This window comes from Rutidosis leptorrhynchoides, chromosome 5 (assembly GCF_046630445.1).
Source record: "Rutidosis leptorrhynchoides isolate AG116_Rl617_1_P2 chromosome 5, CSIRO_AGI_Rlap_v1, whole genome shotgun sequence".
Taxonomy (NCBI): domain Eukaryota; kingdom Viridiplantae; phylum Streptophyta; class Magnoliopsida; order Asterales; family Asteraceae; genus Rutidosis; species Rutidosis leptorrhynchoides.
In genome coordinates, this window is record NC_092337.1 from 338,328,036 (window position 1) to 338,337,380 (window position 9,345).

The 9,345-nt window shown below is 32.1% G+C and overlaps 3 long non-coding RNA genes across 4 annotated transcripts; all 3 read right to left on the bottom strand.

The window, feature by feature from the left end:
* Nucleotides 1–337: 337 nt before the first annotated feature.
* Nucleotides 338–2,205, bottom strand: LOC139848049 (uncharacterized). 2 transcript variants are annotated; one of them, XR_011759813.1, is made up of 4 exons: nucleotides 2,097–2,203; nucleotides 1,902–1,994; nucleotides 1,783–1,797; nucleotides 338–1,673 (listed from the first exon to the last, which is right to left on the bottom strand). It is a non-coding gene; the product is annotated as an uncharacterized lncRNA (long non-coding RNA). The 2 variants fall into 2 exon arrangements; XR_011759812.1 differs by having other exon boundaries at nucleotides 1,902–2,205.
* Nucleotides 2,206–5,104: 2,899 nt separating this feature from the next.
* Nucleotides 5,105–8,164, bottom strand: LOC139847756 (uncharacterized). Its single transcript, XR_011759659.1, has 3 exons — nucleotides 5,932–8,164; nucleotides 5,799–5,840; nucleotides 5,105–5,394 (listed from the first exon to the last, which is right to left on the bottom strand). It is a non-coding gene; the product is annotated as an uncharacterized lncRNA (long non-coding RNA).
* An 11-nt stretch (nucleotides 8,165–8,175) lies between these two features.
* On the bottom strand, nucleotides 8,176–9,101 carry LOC139847757 (uncharacterized). Its single transcript, XR_011759660.1, has 3 exons — nucleotides 8,963–9,101; nucleotides 8,721–8,872; nucleotides 8,176–8,302 (listed from the first exon to the last, which is right to left on the bottom strand). It is a non-coding gene; the product is annotated as an uncharacterized lncRNA (long non-coding RNA).
* Between the last annotated feature and the right edge of the window lie 244 nt (nucleotides 9,102–9,345).

Sequence of the window (9,345 nt, forward strand, 5' to 3'; positions counted from 1 at the left end):
CCTAATAACAAAATATGCCAAAAGTGACAATTTGAAGGTTATTAGAGAATATGGTGGTGAATATATTATAGTTATGTATATATTATTAGACATTATGTCTTCACAATCCAAATTCTTTTATTGAATTGTGATATTTTAAAAGATTCACAATAGCAAATTGAAATCATAACTTCAACTATAGTTTTGCTTTACTTAAAACATTAAAGAAATATTTATGAAACATAGCACATTAGAACGTCCGTTCCTTCATCTTAGAGGTTGGAGTTTTATTGTTGTAGTGAATAAGTCGATCATGCAAACCCTTCTTATCCACCATAATTGCAATCTTATTGCATTGTACACTTTTTTAAGGCTATTTTAATTACTCACAAAGATAAGAATATTAATGTTTACATACACCAAAGGCCCACAAGGTAAAGGCCATATCATGAAAACACCAAAAAGGAAGATACCAAATTATAAAGACTGTGATCATCTATTCCATTTGACCAAACCAACCTCCAGCAATCACCTTGCTATTATTTTGATACCTACCTGCTGTATTTAAGCTTCTCTATGAAACTGGAACTACAAAATCGCCTTGAAAAAAGTTTAAAGAATTAACTGAATGTGGTCAGTCTTCCAGAGTTCCAGGTCTCAAAGTCAGCCTTCATTAGTTGATTACTCCTTTTCGGTTTGAAAGTCATAGAGATCCTTAAGTTGACCATCACGTCTTCCTTTAAAACTGCAGTCTTCTGTTCTGAAGTCCCATGAATCAGTTTATTTTGCCAATTCCATATTAGCCAAATTAGGTATATCTAATGGCAAGGAAGGAGTTATTCACCTTTTCTGATCCGAGTTGGTAATTCACGGAGCTGATTGCATTATAGACAACACTTCGAATCGGGACATTACACTGTCACTAGGAGAAACAGCTTCGCCATAGAGGTTTAATGTACATGCAATTAGTAAACATGTGATCGATGTCTTCTGGATGCCCATCACAGAAGGGGCAACCTGCTGAGGTTAGTTGCACACCACGCCTGTCCAAGTTTTGTCTCGTCACCACTTTGTTTTGCGTTAATCTCCAAACGAAGACATTTATTTTCTTCGGCATGCAATATAGCCATGACGATAAACCGATCCACTGTTACCACATAACTGCTTGTCTAAAAGTGAAGAGAGATGTTTCACAGAAAATTTACCACTTGATTTTAAATTTCAAAACCATCCATCCTCATTTGAATTTAGAGGCATGGCTCCCTGTAGCAGCTCATTAATTCTCTCCAGCTCATATTTGTTCTTCCTCTTATGGAATTATAGTCCATTCCCACTGACCAATTGCTTCATTGACTTGGGTCATACTTTAAAACATTAAAATTATTCCAGCACAGTAATTATTTGTAGTCAAAGTAACACATTCAACATACATTCAATATAACCGATTACGTCTAAATTAACAAAAGTCAAGAGACTAACAGACAGACAATAATTGCAACCATTAGTTGTATCAAAGAGTGAATTGCCACAACTTTAGTGAATTGACACAAGTTTAGTGTATATTCAAATATTTATACAGCACACCTACAATCAATATGACCTTCAAAAGTGATATAACTTAGGGTATGTACCTGCAATTTTTCCTCTGTTTTCCCCAGTTTGGAGTTCACAAAACAACTTATTGATCATAAACCCTAACAATATCACAAAACAACTCATTGATCATCAAACAACTATAATAAAATGGAGAATCTAATTCATATCTAAAATACATAAACCTAAAAAAGATTTCAACAATCATACCCGTTCTTCCAGCACCTACAAACATGAGATTTATGATTAGATCAAACAGGGATAGAATTAGATCAATGATGCTAAAAACATAACTAAAAAGAAAGGGTTTATTATATCAGTTAAAATACCTTCAAATCGATGATGATTTGATTAGTGTCGATGATGATTTAGTGAATGAATGTAATGGTCTTGAACCCTAACTCTAACCTATTTTAAAAAACCTGGAACGATTAACGAAAAGGGTTAAAACAATTGCACGAAGTACCCTCAAATTAAGGGAATCTAAACCCTTAATTTGAAAAAGAGGGAATCTAAACCCTAACATTATGAATTATATGGTGATGAACGAATTCCTTATCCAGAGGAAGAGGATGAACGTCTGGGTTTTTTGTTACGTATGGAGAGAGCTATGGTTGGGTGTGAAATAAACACACAATGTTTGAACCCCTAATTTTCATAGAATCACCCGTGTTTATTTTAATTTGAAGGGTATTAAGGACAAATAACTTAGCTAATGATGATTTATTAGCTAATTTTTTAATGGATGATTAAGGACCGTTGGATTAAGGGGTATTATAATGTAATTTTCTAATCTAATGGTAATTAAGGGGATTTTGAAAATATTTATTAGCTAATCAAAACTCTCTTTTAATGTATACTAGTTAAAGACCCGCGATTTCGCGGGTTTTATGAAATGATGAAATTTTAAGACACTCTAACCATAATAACAACCTCAAAGCTAAATCTAAACCCATAAATTGTTCAATGAAATGGATTAATTTGAGAATTTTAGTATTTATATTGGGTATATATGTTATTATTTTACTTAGTTAGATATATATATGTTAATTTTAAAGGTTAATTGGGATATATATGATATTATATGGGTATATATGTTATTTTATAGGTTAATAGGGGTATATACGACATTCTCCCGAACACGAATAAACAATAAATTTTTCAAAAGTTCAAAATTATAAAAATACAAATATCGCAGGTTTTGTAAGAAATTTTATTATAATGTAGTGATATATTCAATATTTTGTAAATAATTGTATTATAATGGAGTGACACATTCAAGTGATATTATTGTATGAAGTATGAAGTTGCTCATTGATTAAAATCACAAAAGGGGCGGATAACTAAGATAAATAGACGCTACATTACCCTCGTAAAATCTAAAGCTTAAATCTTTGTTATTCCAATTCACCCAGTTTGGACTTTTGACCAAATCAATCTATATTCTTAAAATCAGTTTTACCGAAATTGATTAATAGGTCTGTTAAAATTAGAATTTAGAATCGGTTACGAAATTAGTCTTGAAGTTTGCAAACTCGAGAAAACCGAAACCGAACCCGTTGAAAACCCCTAACTGAAATTGACTAAAGTTAGTAGTAACATGTTTTCAGAGGTAGTAGCAATAAAATTAAAGGGAAAAATAATTCGAGAACTGAATCATACATTGGCTGCACCTTTTTGAGTATGATAATGGCCCGCTAAATCTTTTTCATTTCCACCATAAATATATGTAATATCATTATCGATGGTCTCTCCTGATGGTAATTGCACGAGGGTAATTTCGGGAGGAATATATCTAAGAATTAAGATCGAAACCGTAACAACAGTAAATGGAAACAATTTACCAACACTAACCTGCAGTAAGGATTGGTAAAATGCATATCTTCAACTGATGAACAAATTGAAATAAGGTCAACATTTTTGCTTAAAAGATTGTATGCGTTCGTTAGTTTGAAAATTTAATCTTGCTTTGCCTATTAGGTTAAATATGTTTTTATTTGATCATTTCACTATACATACGCGTGAACACAACCCACACATACCATATTTGGGGATATGCCACGAGCAACAGCAAGCAGCACCACCAAGTGAATACTCCAATATTAGAGACCAACCAAGCAACCAAGCAACAATGTAATCCAACACAATAAACTTTTACTCAAACTAACATGTACTAAAACAGACGATGATTCATGCATACAAACATAGCAGATTGATAGAAATTAAGATTAATGTACAAGCTTACCCTTCACCAACACATAAGTACGAATAGTGATACGCACTCCAGGCAAACGGACAACAACACGCGAGTTTAGCATAACACAATTATCAACCGCAGGATCCAGCACTTGCAAACTGGGCAGTCGACAATTAGTGGTTGATCGACTATCATCTATCGAAAACAAATTACTGGAGAAATTCATAGCTACTGAACAAAAATCTATAAATATAACGATAAACTAACGTAAAACACACCAAACTTATCTACAAATTTTGATGTCCCAGGCTGACACAAATCTCATGTAACAATAATGCAATTAAGCAAATAAACCTAAGAAAACACCTTGTACATGATCAGACATTAACTAATAGACACCGTATGATTTTGAAGATGTTTATTATATACCAATAACTATAGTCTATAACTATCCAAAATAAAAAATAACTACAAAAAATAACTAAAGAAAATAACTTACGATTACGTGAGATGTGTATTTAGGGTTTCATAGGAAAAAATGGTAGTGTCAACAATGGTGAAGCGGCGGTGGTGGTGTTGGCTGCAACAACGATCGCCAGCTTTGTTGGTCTGGTGGTGATGACGGTGACAGAGCGACACAAAACACCCAGCTGAGCAATAATCGTTGAACAAAATAGCTACCAAGGAAAGAAATCCCTAAAAATGACAAAACACAATTACAAACCTGGTCTTGAAGCAGATGAAATCAAGTGGATTAAATCGTCTTCCTATTTTGATGTGGTGTATCGTATCGTGTTTCAATGGAGATGGGATTTTATGGGAGGAGAAGTAGGTGGAGGATTTGTGGAATAGAGTATATAAAATACTCAGTTGGGAAAAAGGACGATTTTGTGTGTGGTTCATTATTAGAAAAGGTTATTTTAAAGATGGAGTGTATTTAAATTAATTTATTACCTAATATTTTTAGTGAATGATTAATGATCGTTGGATTGAGGGTGTATTAATGGTAATGGGTATTAGTTAAAGACTCGCGATTTCGCAACTTTTATGGAATGATGATATTTTAATACAATCTTCTACTATGATAACACAAATAAACAATATAACATTTTAAAAGTTTAAATGTGTAATTATAGAAAAAAACCATAAATGTAAAATTAATTTTTACATAATTGTTTAAAATTGTTCATTTTGCTTCAAAACCATAAACTTCTAGCAACCACAATGCAAAAAAAGATGACATGAACCATTCATTAGTCATTACGATCCATCCATATTACTACCTATAGCATTACTAATGGGCTTAGCAACCACAATCTAGCTACAATCTGCATAAAAGAACTTATTTCACATGATCATATAAAGAATTAAGAATGAACAATTTCTAACAATGCAACTATCTAATGTAGCTAACAATGCAAAGCTTAAACAAAACTTGTAGTGATACAAAGACTAGTTGAAGAGAAAAAAAAAATATAATTACATAAATGGTCACGTGAACCATGGATAACTGTTTGCAAGTTGCAACTTACTCCTTCAAATGGAGAGCCTTCAAATCTTGATCTCTGACACAAACCTTGATCTCCCAATATAACAATTGAGAGCCTTCAAATCCAAGTGTAAAACTTCAATAATCAAATAGCATAACCTAAAATTAATAGACATATATGCATACCATTGTACATTATACACAGTAGCGTTTAACTCACCTATAATAAAATAGATATATAATTTATCTTTTTAAATTACTCGTAAAAAGATAGTTAAATCTTACATCTTGTAAAAATGGATCCTCTTCAACAAGTTCACTAATATATGTCAATAACAAATCCCATCTTATAATAAGTATATAAAAAAACCTACATAACATGCAATATGAGTAACACCTTTTTAAAAATAACGTGTACCCATGTAAGTTGTGAGGATATGGTAAGTCATAGATTATTTATTGTGCACATATCAAAGGTGGTAGCAGCCATAGTCAGGTAAAAGTTAATAAATAAAAATTGGTTATTAGGAGAACTTCAACCTTCCAGTAGGTTATGAGCACTCTTTCTTTGATGCATGTCCACTGCAACCATAAACAGATACGGGAGCATGCTATCGACTTTCCAATCACACACCAAAATCGCAGGTAAAGATAGAATGTAATGTAAAATTACCTCCATAGGCGTTGTCTTTCAATTAGAAGAGTCTCCACTCACGTTGCTCCAACTCTTTGAATACTCTCCCTTCTATTTCATCTAAAATGCCCGAGACATACAATCCAAGCTTATCTTTCAACAGCAAATTCGTGAAAACAAAAACAGTAAATCGATCACACAACTAATAAGAAACCCACCTTAATCAATATCATAAACAAATTAATTTCAACATACCAAACAAATAAAAATCAAGTTAGGGTAAACAGCAAACCAAATCGCATCACTGACCACTATCAATTTTCAACGAAATTGCAAACCCTACGATGAAGAAATGCAGAGGCTGCGCTTTTGAGCGTAGCAAGAAAATCGGAAAAACCCGGAGACTCTAGAGTACTTCTTTAGTTGCTGAAATGATACGGGGTTGCCAAAGCATAGTTTGAATAAATTTCATATTCTCTGTTTGCTCATTTATTTCCACCATCATCTTGTACTACAATTAAAAGGCATATATCATATCAAGTTAAGGGTAAACATGAAATATAATGTTTAGCTCATACGTATTATATAATTAAGTTTGATACCAATCCAAACTTAGGTGTGAACATTATAATATAACTTTTGCATATAAAGATTGAAATTATTTTTACAAAAAAAGTTGTAGCAATAGTGTGAAATTGTTTTTGTAAATCATGATCAGTACAGAACCACAAATCATGACCCAAACCTTTTTCAAGTAGTCACCTAAACCGCACTCTTTAACACTACTACATAATATTTAACACTTCTACATAACAGGAGTCTGATTACACACATAGAAACTGCGATAATGATGTATTTCATTACAATGCAAAAGCACAGAGTTTAACTTACACAGCCTTTTCCCTTGCTTTAATTGATTGAGCTCCATTTCATAATTAGCTTATGGTTAACCCAAACTCAAATAATTTAACAACTACCCAATCTAGATACTTTTTCAGTTTTAAATGTATTAAGTTAGCACTCAATGGCAAGAAGATACCTGCAAAGAAGACAAATACCTGAATTGAGAGTTACCCACTTGATAAGAGATGTATGCGACATAATCATGTAAAATCTCAATAAATTATTTTAGATTCAATGGCCTATATCCCAAGAGTAAGTTCCAAAGCTATATTCTGTATAACCAATATCATAAACACAAAAATATCACACAATTTTTTACTCATGTATGTGAGAGTGGTTTAGGTTCATGGCTCTAACTTCGGAGTCTAAATTCATGTTGTACAATTTCATAATAACTCATAATCCAAATGGAGTTAATAGAACTAACCCTAGAGCAAGATCAAGAAAATTAAAAATAAAATTATTCAAACCAGATATGATCTGAATATACATGTAGGCATAAAATGGCTAACTCAATAAAATTCAAAACGGCGTGGGCTACAAACGCCAAATATAAGTAACTACACGTGCTAGACTTAAAATTCGTACTTACTTTTCGGGTTGATTAACACGACCAAGTTCATGAAAACAAAAGTGCAAATTAAGTGATCAGAAGGGGACCAACTTAAATCCGTGGCTTTATCAACTTGTAAGAATTTGTTGTCAATAAAACTATTCGTGCATGTTTCATAAACGGATATAACATTTTTACCCACCCTTGCAATGTTTTTGTCCTCCTAACCTCCACCCTATTTGCAAAAACTATAATAATCAAAAATACATAAAATGAAGACAAAGACCAGGATTTTAGCTCGTAATGCGAGATCACCTAAAAATGCCAAAAAAAAAAAACCCCACAAAAAACACCAGTTCACAATCATTTATATGTTTCTCTACTTTATGCCCTCTATATGAATCGAACACATAAAAGACCCGAATATACAATATGATAATCATTTATGTGTTGTTCTACCAGCATTGAATCACAAATAACTGACAAGATATAGTAAATGGACAAGCATATTTTATAGACGATACAACAACAATATTGAAATTCATATAACTTTATTCATATAACAATAACAATATACAAAAAATGAAGTCTATCTGCAAGTTCTATAACAATTCAAAATGGGTATTTATAGCACAATATAATTTGGTATACATCGATTGGTCAAAATTACCTTCATCCTAATTAAACCATCTTGTTTAATAAACTAAAACATAAATTAATACCACATTAGACTATTTACTACTTTATTCATAACCGAACGAATAGATATAACTGGTGTATAGGTTTTGTACCTTAGACATGTTTGGTTTTCAGCCTCAAAAACGTGTGTACCGTACATAAATTCACAACAAAGAATGGCCAGAGTCCTATTTTCAATTGCATAACCATGGCTCCGTGAGCTTCATTTCCATCTCAGACAGTTTCCTACTCATCTTGTGTGTCGCAACTCGCAACCTAAATCAATTTAGTTGATGTGATGAAGTTCATTCTCTATTTCTATTAAAACATGGGGACAACAAAAATAATCCTTCAATCTATAATCCATAATCTTTGATATGAAGAAAACACCCAAACTCAAATAAACACGGGGCAATGCAAAAACATTACAAAACTCAAATAAACTAACATATGATCATTTATTAATATATGAGATAATTACCAATCATAAGTATGTAATTCATCAATCGTTTATTGAACAATTTCTACAAATCACGAAGATTCAGTCATTGATGGTTACCTTATTATGTAATTGTTTCAACTTCAGAACAAATTTCGAAAATCTAAATTAATAAAAAAAGTGCTGATAAACTGATTAATAAGAAGCTGATTAACACCTTAATCGATTATTTAGGGTCGCGAAAATTATACTTACATAGATCTGACAACTGAGATTCATCACCAGAAACTGCACCCTCTATCCGATCTCTACCCTTTCTCACAGATTAACTATCTGTTTTCGAAGCCATAATTTAGAACAGAATTCGGCGATGGTGGTGACTGTATTAATGATTGCTTGTAAGAGCCCTAATATTTGAAATTCAAAACAAAACATAAATTAGATTTATTAATATCAGAATTGTGATAAACGTAAGTTGAGAACGGAAGGTTACTTACAAATTCGCGGGATATCAACATATAAATAGAATAGAATGAATCAGAGACAGATATCAAAAGTTTCTTTGATCGAAGATGGAGAGACAATCGCTGGAGATGATGATAGGGTTTAAACAATGATGATAGGGTTTTGTTTATTTTTGCATATGGTGAATGAATCAGATGTCGAGAACCCCTATTTTTGTTAATTTGTCCCGTGTTTAATACGGAGTATTATATTATTACAGATTGGGGGTTTAGGGATAATTTAGGGAGATTAATGTTAAAAATGTATTTATTAGCTAATAGTGTTAGATGATGATCTTTAGCCATTAGATCAAAGGGTATTAGGATAGGATGTAATTTTTTGATCTAAGGGTATTGAAGGGGGTTTTAAAAATATT